The sequence below is a fragment of the Neovison vison genome, chromosome 8 (assembly GCF_020171115.1).
Source record: "Neovison vison isolate M4711 chromosome 8, ASM_NN_V1, whole genome shotgun sequence".
Taxonomy (NCBI): domain Eukaryota; kingdom Metazoa; phylum Chordata; class Mammalia; order Carnivora; family Mustelidae; genus Neogale; species Neogale vison.
In genome coordinates, this window is record NC_058098.1 from 77,242,413 (window position 1) to 77,258,720 (window position 16,308).

At 42.1% G+C, this 16,308-nt stretch overlaps 1 protein-coding gene across 1 annotated transcript in view; it reads left to right on the forward strand.

The window, feature by feature from the left end:
* The first annotated feature begins 2,990 nt into the window (after window positions 1-2,990).
* The window catches only part of SPTBN1 (spectrin beta, non-erythrocytic 1), a 197,404-nt gene continuing 184,086 nt past the window's right edge, over window positions 2,991-16,308 (forward strand). The window contains exon 1 of the mRNA XM_044263961.1: window positions 2,991-3,122. The gene's annotated coding sequence lies outside the window, so the exon portion shown is untranslated. The remainder of the gene's footprint in view (window positions 3,123-16,308) is intronic.

The window sequence follows — 16,308 nt, forward strand, 5'->3', positions numbered from 1 at the left end:
ATGTGAGTGGAGGTAACCCTGTGTCATTTCTGGGTGTAAGTGTTTAGTTGCTAGTACTTAGCCTTTCATCATGCTCTTCCCTTACAGTGGAGATTGTAGAAGTACCTACTGACATGGAGGAACCATAATATTAAATATTGGAAGACTGAGCTGATACAGAGCAGACAGCTTTCCCACAGTTGATTTTATATAAGCAATAATTAAACTTTCGCTGATTTGGAACTTTTGCATTATACTGGGATTTGGGAACTGTGTATTAATAACATTATAACCTAGTCTATAGTGACTAATATATATGTTGACAATATTTTCCCCTATAGTTTGAATGGAAAGTTAAATTAGCAATTTATATCTAAAAACATTTTATAATAAAGTAGTATTTCTGTGGGAGACAAAGCCATATATAATCATATGGGTTTAAAAATGGAGGGTAAGACTATGTTATGTTACAGACATGATACCAGTGAATACTAGGTTCCTTTAAATCATCTTGTGATGTGAGGAAGAACTTCAACTTGCTGCTTCTGAGATATTTGAGAATAATCCTTTTGTGTTATCACAATTACTAAGGCTTTTCATCTTTTTCTAGGTTCTTGCCTTTCACAGAAATATATGCCCTCTGCAATACTCTCTCCATATTTAAACTGTCTTTTCTTTGACCTGTTACTTTTTTTTAGTCAGTAGTACCCTGGACTCTCCTAGATGATTTTTTTTTTTTTTCCCCACCAAAGGATAAGAATTCAAAATTGTGAGGTATTTATAGGAAAGTCTGGTAAAAATCCAGGTATTTATAGTGAAACTCTGAATCCTTGCATTTTAGATTTTTAGAATACTTACTGGCACCTTACTAGAATACCTTGCTAAGGTTGTGCCTCCCTTTCCGAAAGAAATTTTTAAAAATTAGGTGGGAGTGGAATGGGGTAAGGGAGGTGACTCATCCAGCAAATGAAGAGTTAGTCAAGTATACTATTATCTGTGATAAAGGAAGCTGTTAAGAGTCACCATTTCAAGAATAACAGTGGAAGAATTTAAACAAGCATTTTCCAGAATTGCCATTGTTTACTTTGGTATTTCATTAACATTGTGGGTGGGGAGGTGCTGAGGGCCAGGGAACAAAATAAGTGAAAGGGAAACAACTTTCATTCCTGGTGGATTTCCTGCATTACCTAATAAGGGCTGCCACTTACATGTTGATTCTGTGCAATTCAATTCAACAAATATTTTTTGAGCACCTCCTAAGTGTCTGCTATGTACAAACAGTGAACAAACCTACAAAAGAACCCTGTCCTTGGAGGGTTCACCTTCTGGAGGTGTTGATCAACCCTCTGAGAAAAATGCTAAATTATTTGCCTTTGTCGGTATTTTTTCACATCTATCAAAAGTAAACACTGGTACAAACATTCAAACTGATGGTGAAGCACTAAAAGGAAGACTCATCTTCACTTTGCTGGAACAATTTCATTTAGATTTATTTAAAAATATTCATTTAAAAATACATGTAAAAAATACAAACTCATTAGCCCTCGGGTCTATTGATTTGAGATATAAACATGCTCTAAACTATCTTTTATTTCTGTTTTGTTTTGTTTTTTAATTCATGGGTTGAGGGTCAGATCTTCAGAGAGAAAAGCCTTTGGGGTTTTTCAACGGAGAAGGGCCCCCTTCCCTCTGAAAGCTTACAGTGCAGACGTTGGGCACCTACATAGCAGGCAGAACGTCAGTTTCCCTAGACTCTGCTCTCTAAAGAGCGTTTCTATTCGTGGACACGGTGATGACACCATCTTTTCGCCCCAGCACTGGCGGTTCCAGAATTTCTACATAGCCTGGGGGATTGACTGGGTGGGCAAGCTGGTTGAGAAGGGGCGTTGGCACTTAACAAAAACTCGACAAAGCGTCCGGTGTCCATCTCAGGGTTTGCGGGTAGCGGGGAGAAATCAAACCCTCAAGCCATCTTAGGGGCTTGCACAGAAGCTTCAAAGACCCCACTCCGCAACGGAGGCTCGGAAAGAGGACCCGGTCTTAGGGTAAAGCAAGCCAGGGTAAAGCAAGCCAGGACGTCCAGAGGCAGGAGTTGGACAAACCACTTGTAGGGTCTGTTCACAGCCACCGGGAGGGACAGGGTGAAGAATCACAAAAGGGAGGAGTGGGGGGAGGGGGGGTAGGTAAGAGCTTGACTTCATCGAGTAACAACTCTCTGCTCCCATCGCCCAAGGTTTCCCACGGAGAGGTCCCTGTCGCTCTCCTTCAGGCTGGGCGGAACCTATAAGGCATCACCACCTAAATTCTAAAACCAAACCAACCACGTTCTAAAACCTTCCTCAACACTCTCTCCGCAGCGTTCCAAACGCAAACATCGCGGGCGAAAAGAGGCTGCACAAATCACGTAGAAAATTAGGCTGCCCCTTTCCAAGGCGATAATCAAATTAGCCTCAAATTAAACGTGAAATTGGCCCTCGCCGGCTGTGGGGACAAAGCCCCCATTGTCCCTTTGCCCGGGTGGTGGCGGCGGCGGTGCCCACCCTGCCTAGGCCAGCCCTGATGGGTCCCCGCGGCAGAGGACGAGGTCGGCGGCGGGCCCTACCAGAGCCCGGGCCGGGGAGTGCGTGGACGCGCCCGAGGTTCGGAGCGCGCGCGGCAGGGGCCGGGTGGGCGGCTGTGTGGTTCCCGGCAGGCACAGAGGGCAGGCGAGGGAGGAACCGAGGGAGCGAGCAGCCGCGAGCAGAGCGGAGTGTGGAGCGGAGTGTGGAGGGTGTGCGGGAGAGAGCGTGTGTGCGCGCGAGTGTGCGCGCCCCCGGAGCCCGCGCGCTCCCTCTCCCCGCCCCTCGCCCCCCTCCCTGCCTGCTCCCTCCCCTTCTCCCCCCGCCCGGCGCTCCAGCCCAGCCCCCGGAATCAGTGCAGCTGTTGCCGTGCAGGCTGCGGATTCCTCCAGTCCCTCCCTCGGCCGCCTCTCCGCCCGGAGCGAGCGCGCAGCCCCGCGCAGCAGCGCCCACCGGTCCCGTCCTGTGAGCCCCGGCCCCAGCCGCGGACAGCCCCGCGGAGTCGCCTCCCGGCCCACCCGCCCGGCCGCCGAGGAGCGGGAGGAGGACGGGACCCCGGCGCCCCCACCCCCTTATCCGTGGGAGGTAGGTGGGGGGGCCTAGGCAGGAAGATGCCAACTCACTGGGGCTGCCTCCCGGGCGGGCTCCTGGGCGGCTGGAGGGCAGGAGGAGGGGCGCGGGCCCAGGCCGGGAAGACGCCGCTGCCCCACCGCTGCCCTGCGCCCTGGGAGCGGCGTGGGGGCAGGGAGGCTGCAGAGCCCGGGCGGGGGTGGCGCGGGGAGCCTGGGTCTCCTGGGCTCTTCAGTACGCGGACTATGCGGGCAGGGGCGGCAGGCTCCGCAGTGAGGGAACACGGCACCCCTGTGCGCACCGGGGTGACCCAGCCCCATCCTTGGGCGCAGCGGCGCCGATTCCTTCTCTCTGCCTCCACCGCCTCCTCCCTCCAGCAGGGCGCAGCTGCCCCCGGCGCGGGGGTGGGTACGGAGTGGGCAGCAGGGAGGGCGTATTTTCGGGTGTGCTCCCTGCGGCCGGGGCTGGTGGGGAGCGGGGGCGGCGGTGACAGGGCCCGACTCCGCGCGTAACGGTACGGGGGATGCGGCCAGGCGTGGTCCCCGCTGCGCCGCGCTGCAGCTGAGCCGGAGGCGGCGGCCCGGCGCCCCCCCTCCCCGCCGCCCATCCTCGCGCGGGTCCCCCGCCCTCACCGCCGTCCCCACTCTCCAGGGCTGGGCGTGAGCCGCCTTGGGGCGCGGAGCCGCGTCGGCGCCCGCCCTTCAGCTCCAGCCACCCGCTCTTCAACAGGTTTGTACCAGCGCGGGGACCCTCCGGGCCGGTCTTTGGCGGGGGTTGGCTGGAAGCCCCTATTCTCATCCCTCACACCGCGCCCGCGGCCCTCTTTTGGGGGGGGGAGGCTTCTCTTTGTTTTTGTGAGAGGAACGATGCCAAGTGCCTGTCGTCAGATGGGGAGGGGAGTGTTGTCGATGTCAGTATACAAACCAAGTCCATTATTTTTCCAGTCAAAAGCCGGGCCTCAGAGCAAGGAGAGGGCGAGTGTGGGGGTGCTTCAGCAGAGGAGAAAAATGGATTCGGTGGGTTTATTTGGGCGGGGATGTGCTTTTTTGGCAAGATGGATGGCTCCCAGTGCCCTCGCCGTGATGCAGCACAATGCAGCAGTATCGCAGCCTCCCCTGGTTCTCGCTGCCGGGGCTTGGCACGGCCACTCGGCGCCTGCGGCCCCCGCCCGGCCCCACCCAGGCCTGGGGCTGCCCTTGGCCGCGGCCGGGAGCTGCTTCTACCTTGTCATGCTGCTTCAGCTGGATGTGGCGTCAGGAGGACCAGGTCACCTAGCCGTGAAGGGGGGGGGGGCGCTGCTCTTTGGGATGACCCCTTCCGCCCCGCCGGTCGGACAGTGGGACAGTGCTCGGACGAAGGGGCGTCCTGCAGAGCTAATGCAGGCTGAGAGAGCCGGCCTGCGGTGCGGACCGGAATCTGATCTCCGACTGAGGGACCTGAGCGGTAGGGAGGGGCTGCAGGGCGGACAGGCCCGGTGGTGTGCGGAGGCACTGGTGCAGTCAGTATCGGGAGTCGCACTGTTTTTCTGTGCGTTACCCATAATCTGTGACTAACAACGCAGCTATCCATCGATATCTTCGTATGTGAAGAGTGATTAATTGAAGCTTAACGACGATAACATTACAGTACCTCTCTCTTTGGTTAATACTAAGAATATGATTTTTCCTATAGGAAACCGTTATTATTATTTTTTTTAATGAAAGGATTGATGTGTTTTAGTTATTATGTCTCTGAGACATTTTAAAAAAATATTAACATTCAGTAAGTTGTTTTAAGAAAGACGTATTTTTTTGGTGGATAAATTGTTTCTTTAACCCGTATTTGCTTTCTTTTTATCACTTGCTTTTTCTATTAAGCACAGTTAGAGATTTGGATTCTTCTATTAAGGATTGTTAGGTAAGTGAGTGTCATGATTGTTGGTATATTGGTAGTCAGATTGATTTAGATAGCTGCGTTAAGTATCCAGTCATGACTAATGGGATTATCATGGTAACTGACTGCATTTGTGTTTGTTTATATGTATTTTTTTGTGTACGTATTTTTTGCAGATGTGGCTGGGAGGGGTGGGGTGGTGAAAGGCAGACCACCGAGGCCTCTGTGGCTGGTATCTGGCTAGAGGAAGATGATTCCCAAAGTCCTCATCTGTTTAGTCTGGGAACCCTGGGAACTTCTCTTTTAAATGCCACTTGTACAATTCATTTATTCAATGTGGGATGGCAAATGAGAGACATCTAAATGTCACCTCTTCTAAAATGTATGCGTGAAAAAGGGAATTTCAGTATGCTAACCAGAAGGGAAGGTCAGTGCTTCAGTGCAAGGGCATATCTACTTTTATTTTTTAAAAATCTCTAATGAATCCCCCACTTGGTTTTATGTGATTCTTCAGAGTGGAACTACATGTCAGTGTGTGGTTTATGTGCATTATTTTTGCATTTCTCTAATAGAGGGCCATTAAAATGTAGAATATTTTTGAATTTGGATTTCATCGTTGCTTGGGTTGTGATGCCTAATGATGTTTGGGAGTATTGTTTTCAAGGATTATCCAGACATTTTGGATTTACTATGTTGTAAAAAATACCCTGTGTTGATGGCACAGGGGGTTTAGCTGTTCTGACTTACACACCAGGTGCAGAATTCTGTTAGGCTACACTCTTTCTGTTATCTCTGGACTAACCGAACACTTCATCTGAGAGTAAGTATTGGGGCAGTGAGGAAACTGCTGTGCGGGCTTTTTGTGCAGAGCGTCTCTTAGGGTGAGACTAGTAACAACAGTCTGTGATGTTGTAGGAGCAAGTGAGAAGACCTCACTCTGCTGTGACACATTCTTAGCGGAGACTTGGCATTGGTGTTTCCTTGGAAGAGTTTGAGTGGTTATTGAGTGCTGTATGAAAGCATGACTCTACATGCAGAAGTACTATTTTGAGATGGAAGGGTTTTTGCTACTATTAGACATGATGAGTGGGAATTATTTGATGTGGTTTCTGTTAAAATAATAAGCTTTTCATTTTAAGAGCATATTCTTAGAATTCTAGAGCTATTCACACACACATACATATGTAATATATAGACCTGTGTGATGCTCCTTTGACTATGTTGGGCCATGACCAACATCTGCATTGTAATCAGTCTTTAATTAACTGTTCTGTGCATTTCCTTTTGGTAGTTCTGGTTTCTTCAGTACCACTGGGAAACAATTCTTCCATAAGGAAAGGGTTAATATCCCTTCTGGAAAGGCTACTGTCGAAGTGAGTAAAACTTCTCATGGATTTCTCTTTTAAGTTTTCAGTCTTTGCTGCCTCTCAGAGCACCTTTTCTTTGCAAAAGACCTAGTTTAGTATTCTTGATTTTTCTGATAACAGGTATCCTGTACCCAAGTTTATATAGTGTAGGAAGAGTATCTCAATTTCTTTATCTTGGTGGGTAAAATGAAACTATTCCAATTAGAGACACCCACACTTCTGTTTTTAGCCGTCCCTGGAGAAGGTGTTTTCATAATGTCTCTTGTTGCAATAGTGAGGTTTGTGGAACACCCAAGTCAGGTTCTTTTTATAAAGGCAGATTCTTAGAGGTCTCATCCCAGACCTATCCAATCAGAATATGCATTTTAACAAGACCCCAAGTGACTTGTATGCATGTTAAATGGAGAAACTGCTCTACTCCTTCAGCTAAGGGGACTTCCATATCCTTCTAGTATCTTTCTTTTGTTTTTATTTTGCCTGATATATCAACCCAACCCCCCCCCTTGGGTTACTAAGTGGTGTTGAAGAAAGGGATGCACTGACTGTAAATCATTTAATACAGAAATACTTTGTAAAATTCTTTAATTTTTAGGTGGAGGATCCCTATTTTTTAATAGTTATTTAGACTAGTGAAGTTTTTTAGTTCTTTTCCAGAACACCTCTGAAGTTGAAAAACAGTCTTCCCTCCCTGCCTAGATAAAAAGGCATTGGCTTTGAGATAGCAGAATTGGAGTCCAGGAAGCTAAACCCCTGAGTGTAAGTGCCCCTCTGCTCCCTTTGATCTTCTCTGTCATCTTGTTCTCTGTCATCAGTTACATCTGGTATATTCAGTGTCCTGCCCTTCTGGTCCATTGCCTTCTTAAAGTTTTTTATTAAGTGATTTGTATGTACAAAATAATGCTCATAAAAGATCTATTACAGAATCATAAATCATTGAGCACTCAGGCACCCATCACCCAGTTCAGGAAGAAGAGTCTTATCATTGTGTATTCATAGTTGCCCATGTGATTGATCCTCTGTCATCCCAACTGAAGTAGCCACTGTCCTGACTTTATGTTTATCATTCCCTCCCTTGCTCTTCTTTATGGGTTATCTTTATGGGTTTTGTATGTTTTTGAAATTTATATAAAAGAAATTACACTTTATGTATTTTTCTGTGACTTTCACTTTAAATTAACATTATATTCCTGAGATTCATTCATTTTGTGGCTGTGATTCATTCATTTTTACTGCTACATAGTATTCTACTACTACTTATTTATTCCTACTGCTGTAGATAGAGATTTGAATTGATTCTAGTTTTTTGCTCTTATAAAAAGGCTGTTGTGAATATGTCTTCTGTATGTCTCTTAATACATATATGGAGATAGATGCAAGCACACACACATTTGTGTGTCTCTCTCACAAGTAAAATTTGCTGGATAATGGAGTATGTGTATCATCAACCTTACTAAATATGCCAAATGTTTTTTCCTGAGTGATCATACTATTTGTGTCCCTACAAGTAGTGTACATGTTATAATCATTCTACAACTTTGCCACTACTTCATTTACCAGACTTTAAAATGTTGTCCCATTGATATTTATGAAATGATATCTCTTCAGTCTTTTTATTTGCCATTTCTCTGATCAGTGGGTTAAGTATTTATATTATTGGCTATTTGAGTTCCTTCTTCTGTAAAGTTCCTGTTAAGCTTTTTGTCTACTTATCTTTTAGATTTGTTTCTTACTGATTTGTAGGAGTTCTTTATGTAGATTGTCTGCTAATCCCTGTGGATTATATGTATTACAAAAATTACCTCCCAGTTTGAGTTTGTTTTTAAAAGCTCTTTGGTTTCATTTGATGAACAGTCATCCGTAATTTCAGTTGAGTCATAATCAATTTTTGTTCTTTAAGGTTTGCAAGGACAATTTTGTTATGGCAGGAAAATTTCTTTTTTCAGTTCGGAAAGAGCATTAGTTTCGGTATCAAACGTATCTAGGCTCAGATCCTAATGCTGTTGTATACTAGCCATGTGGTCACAGTTAGGATCTGGCCTTGGGATAATTCATTACTCTTGAAACCAGTTTCCTTATTGAAATAGAAACATTTTCCTAAAATTGAAATGATAATACTTTCTGATACGGATGGAGACAGTAGTGTACAGTGCTAAGTACTTAGTAGGTGTTCAGTTAATAACATTTTCATTATTTCTCTTCAAACTACCTAAGGTGGATGAGCCACTGACCTCTTCTAAATGCTTTCCAAAAACTGCCTTGATATTTTTATGTCAAGAGCTAATAAACAGCTTATTCTTTTATTTTTTAAAAAGGTTTTGTTACAGTGGGATTTATGTATCGATCAGTACAGGCTGTACAAGACCACTTACTGGAAACCCTTTGTCAGCTCAGGTTCCTGTTCTTGAAAGTAGAGTAATTATAGGTCTTTTTACCAAGAAGCATTTTATACTACTGTTCTCCTTTTGCTGCTACTCTTAAGATTACTCTGCCAAATTGTTTTTGATTCAATGAACAAATTAATGGATACCTTCTCTTGCCAGAGCTTGAAATTGGGTTAGAGTGATGGTGTGTGCTGGTTTAATGCTGAATAAAATTTAGTTTCTGGATCTAAAGACTATATACTCTACTGTATAAAGTATATTCTCTAATGTCCCAGAAGATAAAATACCTCTTATTGACTTGGTGTGTGACTTTGGCAAGCCATTTACTCTTTTGGTCTCAGTTCTAAATTTATAAAATGAAGAACTTAGATGAAATTATAGTGGGGGTTAAAACGTGCACCTGGGCGCCAGTCCCTCCCTCCCTGGCAGAACTAGAAAATCAGGCATGACCCTCTTTTTCCACAGAACTGAGGTAAAACCTCAGTAACATTCTCAACGTAGTACTCTAGGCAGTAACTACCAGTTAATCGGATCTCATGCTTAATTTTAAGATCCTGTATATCCCCAAAATTTTGTGATGATAAGATATTTGAGTAACAGCACTCTGGCAGAGTTAAAAATAGAGTGGAGCAGGAAGTAATAAAAGCAGGGAGAGAGGAAATAGGTGATTGCGGGGGTGGGAGGGTGGTGGTGGGGGGTCTGGAGGTTAAGGGAGCAGGTAAAGGTGGTAACCAAGAGAATGAGAAGGAGGGGAGAGATGGGAGAAAGGCTGTGATGGCCCAATCCTGTGCCAATTGCTCATAGAATGAATGGATGGAAGGTAGGTCTAAGTGGATGAGGAGTTAAGGTGACATGGATTTCAGACTTGGATGATGACAGAAATAGACCCTGGGAATAGTGAAGATCTAGTTGGGAAGAGAATCAGTTTTATCTTTGAACATGTTCAATCTGAGGTTCCAGCAGAACCTCAGTGGAGATAATGTTGGAAGAGTTGAGAGAGATCAGAGCCAGAGTGACTGATGGGAAGGCTGTTGGATACAAGGGTCCTGAGCTTTAGGCTGTGGAAGTACACAACCTGGTGACTCCCTGTACTGGCTGAGTGACCTTGGGCATACTACCTTGACCTCTCTGTGCGCCTCGGTATCTCCATCTGCATGGTGGTACCTATCACAAAGGATTGTTAAAGTTAAGTGAGATAATCCACTGTCTATCACAATACAATTTAATTACCACAAGACATGGATAGTTTGCTTAGTCTCAACTTTATGTTTTCTTTCAAATAAATACTTTGATTTTTTCAGAAAAGATCCATTCCAGTAAATATAGCATCAATTAGATAAATAATGCTAGGTTCAGTCTATGTTAAACTTGTCCATATGTATCATGTTTAATTATAGGAAAGGCAAACCTAACTAATGCCTACTTTTAACAAACAAGGAAACACTAAAGTCCTACTATTTGGGGGAAAGGATATGAACAGTTTATAAAAGAAGAAATCAAAGAAGCCAATAATAACTATATTAAATTATTCAAATTCACCAGTAATTTGAAACACAAAACAATTAGATTAATTTTTCCACTTTAATTGGTGCGTAAATAAGGCTATAAAATAGGAACTCTGCATTATCTGTTGGGAGAATATTTGGATTAATACAAACTTAGTAGAGGAAACTAGGTTATCTATACATAATAGAAACCTTAAATGCTTATACTTTTTGGAGTGAAATCCCACTTGTATTTCTGTAACCTAAAAGAAAGAAATAAAAATAAGGACAGATTTTTAAACAAGGATATTCTTACCATTATTTATAGTGAAAAAGCAAATGGGACATACTCAAATTATGGCACAGGGAATGGGATGGAATTCAGTATAGTTCTTTAAATAATAATGGTTTGTTAGAATTTTACTGAATTGGGAAAATGCTAACAATATAATATTCAGTGGAAATACCTTTATGCAATGCTATACAATAGGGTGTAAGTCCAGTTTTGTTATATTAAATAAAAGACTGGAAGGAAATACAATTAAAATGTTAATGCTTTGGATGGTGGGTTGATGGGTGATTTCCTTTCTTGTAAGAAAGGAAATTCCTATGACTTAAGGTTTCTCATTTTGAGTTTTGAAATATTTTACACATAGAGAATACAGTAAATATAATAGACTGCCAGGAGGGCCATTTTTTAATAATCAAAAGAGCAAGCAACACTTTATGTTAATTGTTAAAAAAAAAAAGGAAAGAAAAAAGCAAATCTGGCCACTTATAGGTCATTGGTAAGGAATGGTTTAAATTTCTAAAGAATTGTCTTGTCCTTCTGTCCACTTTTTGAAGAGCAGAGAAAAAATGAGTTAAGTTAGTGTCTTCAGGGTATAGGCCTCAGAGAAAAGTAGAGCATTTAGATATGATGGAAAGCTAACTTGACTTTACACTAACCTGAGTCAGCTGAAAAGGTGACCAGGATACTTTAGTATTTCCAAACAGCATCCTTGTGCAGAAGGAGGGCAGTGGACTTCTGTGACACACTTGTTCTCACTTGTGGAAACCCAGGCACAGCTGCTGAAGCTAATTTTGTCACCATTAGACCATCATGTTTCATTGAAATTGGTCAGAAAAGCAGATGAAAATTCTAAGTGAAAATTTTAAAATAAAAATAACTCCAGATTCCTGTTACTTCTGATTAATGGTTTCTCACCATTTGGGAATATTATAGGCTAAGGAATGAATTTTAATAAAGCTTTTCTTCTTTGGATGAAAGCAAATTTTTATGTATGTGTGTGTATATATATATATATATATATATATATGATATTTATTGTATCTCTCTATCACATAGGTGAGACAGAGGGATATATGTATGATTGATTAATCTCCACGATTAATGGAGGCAGTGGGCTATTTTAAGACTTTTAAAGTGGGAAATTGTGTGCAGATAACATTTTGAAAGTGAGTCTCAGGAATGAATCACATTGCCTTTCACCTTTGGGGGAAATATTTGGGAGGAAATAGTTCTGTTTTATGGCCTAAATTCCCAACTGTGTTGGTACTTTGTAAAATGTAGCTTGTAGAAATGAACTGATTTACTTCCATGAATTTTGTGCGTTTTTTTCTGCTATCAGTTTTTTTTTTTTTTAATTTATTTGATAGACAGAGATTACAAGTAGGCAGAGAGGCAGTCAGAGAGAGGAGGAAGCAGGCTCCCTGCTGAGCAGAGAGCCCTATGCGGGGCTCCATCCCAGGACCCTGGGATCATGACCTGAGCGCAAGGCAGAGGCTTTAACCCACTGAGCCACCCAGGCGACCCTCTGCTATCAGTTTTAAGTGGTTGATTGAGGAAGGTTTTAGGTTAAGTGTGCTTTGAGATCTGGAAGTAAGATGTTATAATTTCAAGATTGCTTTAAAACTGACCCCTATTTATAGGTGTCATAATTCCATCCTTTGTAAATTCTAAATTATGGGAATAAACACCTGAATGATTTTTAGAGCCATTTGACATCTCCTCTACAATCTGTAGCATCCTTCTATTTCTGATCTGTAACATACAAACTTGAAGCTGTTGGTTGGGCAATAAATTCTGTATTAGAACATAATTACAGACTTTTACCTAACATGAACTAGGATGGAATGCAGAACGATATATAAATAAGCAGAATTTATTATTCGGCAGTATATATCTATAATTAAATATGTCTGTGCTTAGAAAGTGGCTTTCTCTTGGTGATGAGATTGTGGAAGAACTCTAATTTAATCTCTCCACATTTCCCAAATTTTTGGAGGTACTTAACAATAAGCACTTGCTTTTTATCAAAAATATCCTAACACCATGATAAGCCTCATTTTAGATGGATAAAAACTAATAAGTAAAATGATTAATCAGCTAAATATACCCTTTGCTATTCAGTTTTTTTTCTCCTGCCGGAACTTACAGAAAAGCAGTCTCAATACTAAAGGCATAAAGAGCCTGAAATTTTGAAAAGGTTTTTCCATTCTTTATTTAAGTGTGCACTTTGTTAGAGCCTTGGTATTTTATTACTTCCGTGGAGTGTGGGAAAAGATGTAGGAACTGGGCCACAAGGGAGCTGGTAAAAAACATCCTCCAGGAGACTGGCCTCTATGGCTACTGCCTCTCGCTCTCAGTGAGGTTTCTTGTTGTTTCCTTACTCTCTTTGATAACAGGTTCAGGGATAATTGTCCTAGTGTGTTTGCTTCAAGGCTAAATGTAAACATTCAAAGGTTGTACAATTTTCCTGGAATGTTCTTCGCCAGCTGTACAGTCTTTGGTGGGGTAAAACATGCCCTTATCGTGATTTACACCCCTCCTCCTTTTAGCCCTTTTATCTTACTTATTTAGAGGGGAAGGGAAACCTAGATGCTTCCCTAAAACAATGCTTATTTATTTTGTTCTGTGATGTTTAAACATTTTCCATTGTATTTTTAAATCTCTAGCAAGGGAGCGCTTTTATTGTGAGTACAATAGTCTTAAAAGTTAATATATTGGGGCGCCTGGGTGGCTCAGTGGGTTAAGCCTTTGCCTTCAGCTCAGGTCATGATCTCAGGGACCTGGGATCGAGCCCCTTATCCAGTCTCTGCTCTGCGGGGAGCCTGCTTCCTCCTCTCTCTCTGCCTGCCTCTGTGCCTACTTGTGATCTTTGTCAAATAAATAAATTTAAAAAATCTTTTTTAAAAAAGTCAAAATACTAATTTTCTTTTTTACTTTCTTAGAATCCTTGAATATTTGACAGTGTCTGCATCTCTATGCAGTATAGTTTTTTTCTGAATGGCTTCTGAAGAATGTGTACCTTCAAAAAGCTATAAATTAGCATAAAATCATCTAACATAAAAGTTTTTAAATATTTTATTACCAAAATATAAATGTTTATTGTAGATCATATAGAAAATAAAAATGAAAACAAAAAAGAAAATTGAAATCACTAGATATTTAGTGACTTCAACAGCATGCAGTTAACATTTTGGTGTTGATCCTTTAAACCTTTTTCCCAGTGCATATACTGATCTTTCAAATAAGGGCCACATTCTCAGATCTCGGGCTAAAGATGTCAAGTTTTGACAGTCTAAATATTAATCACTTGATGATGTTTCTTACTCTTCCTTTCAATACATGTAGCATGACAAAACATAAAATCTTATTCCTGGTCTTATTTAAAGCTATGGCATGGACACTGTCTGTTGCCCTGAACTGTTTTTAGTGGTAGGGATGTTAAAGAAAAGTGGTAAATAAACAAAATCCATATTTTATTATACTTTTTTTCTTTGAAAAAAAATTTTATAGTGGAAAAATACCAGAAATTAAGTTCTCATTTGATAATATGTGCTTTCTGTTTTGTTTTGGAAAAAATTCTCATCAGAGTTGCATTAATTCCCTTGAGGGACATCTCCATATGCTTTGGACAACATCTGATTTTACTTTTATCTTCAGATTTTGGAGAATCTTTAAAACAGCTACCCCATAGCAGTGTTATAAATGGAATGGATGTGGTTATTAGAATCTTGGTTTTAAAGGTAATAAATTTTACTGGGCCAGTTTGGTTGTGATTGTTGAAAGCATACGCTAAGAGCTCAACTTTCTTAGGGTCTTTGTATTGGCTGAATTCTTTAAAATTCTATCTTTTGATCTAGGATCTGTTTCAAGGGGTAGAAGCAATATACTTATTTGATTATGCAAGCTAATTGTTTAAGCCTTGGGACATTGGATGGATGGAGTTGACTCGCTAGCACTTTGTTGCCTTAATTCTAGTATTTGGCCTTTTCCTGAAGAAGGTGCTAAAAGGGTTTTTTATGTGCTTAGGAAAAGGAGTGGGAAGAGGGGTGAATTACTCTTTCACTGGAAAAGAAAGTAAGCCCATCTTAGCAGTTTCTGTGAGGTACTTTGTGGTTGTTACTGGTCTTGTCTGGAGTGGTGGGCCTGGAGGAAGTGTGGCAAATGTGCTTCTTCCCAGGTTTAAACACTGAAGGCCAGTGGTAGCTCCTTTTACAGTTTAGGGGGAAGCTCAGCTGGGCTGGCTGATTGGGGGTTGGGGCTCAGCAGCACTACATGGACTTCCTCTCTCCAAATAAGGGATTCTTCCCGAACTCCTGACCTGATGGGAATCCTTCTTTTTGAGGACCTGCACAACTCCTCAAGGGAAGTGCTGTGATTGTTAATGTGCCTGGCCTGTCTGAAGCCTGCAGCGGGGAATCTCAGCTTAACTCCCAGGTAGCTGCACACATTGGGTCTCGCACTTGGGGAGCGTTGAGATGAGACAGTGCTCACAGTGGTCCCTGCACCCCAGGATAGGGGAGAACAGGGGGCCGGAATGTGGCCTTATCCGGACCTCTGAATGGATGAGTGCACCTGTCACTTTTTTAGGAGGTGGTGGTCAGGAGTATCAGTTGGGTGACTTCTCTGAGAGGGGCCTGGTCTTTCTCACAGTGATCTTGACAACTCTGTGCTGCCAGCTGTCCTTAAATACCCAGCTTATCTCCTGGGTGGAGTCAAGGATGACCACAATCCTGGAGCACAGACATTCATGTGCCGTTTGAACAGCAGGGAAGCCAGCACACACCTTGTGTTTTATTCTTTGTTTTAAAGGTAGGTGGTGGTGGTGGTGGTTGTTTTTTGTCTGTTTGTTTGTTTTTAAATCAATACCCACTGCTAAAAGAATTTCTTTCTTTCTTTCTTTTTCTTTTTTTTTTTTTGTTGTTGTTTGACAGAGATCACAGATAGGCAGAGAGGCAGGCAGAAAGTGAGAGAGAAGCAGGCTCCCTGCTGAGCAGAGAGCCTGCTACAGGGCTTGATCCCAGGACCCCGAGATCATGACCTGAACTGAAGGCAGAGGCCTGTCTCAACCCACTGAGCGACCCAGGTGCTGCTAAAAGAATTTCTGAGTTTCCTTGACAATTAGGATGATTTTTCATTTTGAAATGCTTATTTTGCTTCTGAAGTGTGTGTTCCTGACTTTAAGAACAGTAGCTTTCATCCTAGCTCTTAAAATCTTGTTTGATTCATAAAGGGTGAAAGTTTAATTAGAGAGCAGGTTGATTTATTGTCGTATTCCTGAGGAAGAGTACTCTTATCTGCCGGTAGAGTGTCATATATTTATGTGTGTGTGTGTGTGTATATATATATATATATATATATATACACATATCTATATCTATATCTATATCTATATCTATATCTATATATGTATTTCCAGCTCTGAAGAATTACTTTGTTAGTCAATGTTTGTGTGAATATTTTATTCCTAATTATAGTATGTATTTTCGTTGTTAAAGGAAACTTGTTCATATGAAATAAATGAAATGATCTTTAGTGGATCATATTTGAAAACTGGTTCTCGGTCTTCTTAACCTTTCAAGTAAGTAGATATTCAATGTAAAGAGTATATGATAGCTGGCCTATCACTGGAATGTTGTGCAGCTGTGCAGAGCATGAGGCTCAAATGTGCTAATTAAATATATTTTTTTTAGTGAGAATGGAATGTAGCAGCATGTGGTTAACCATTCCAGATTGTTTTTGAAGAGGACTTTTTTTTTTTTTTTGGCCAAATATTAACAATTAGAGAGTACATTGACTTAGAGGATG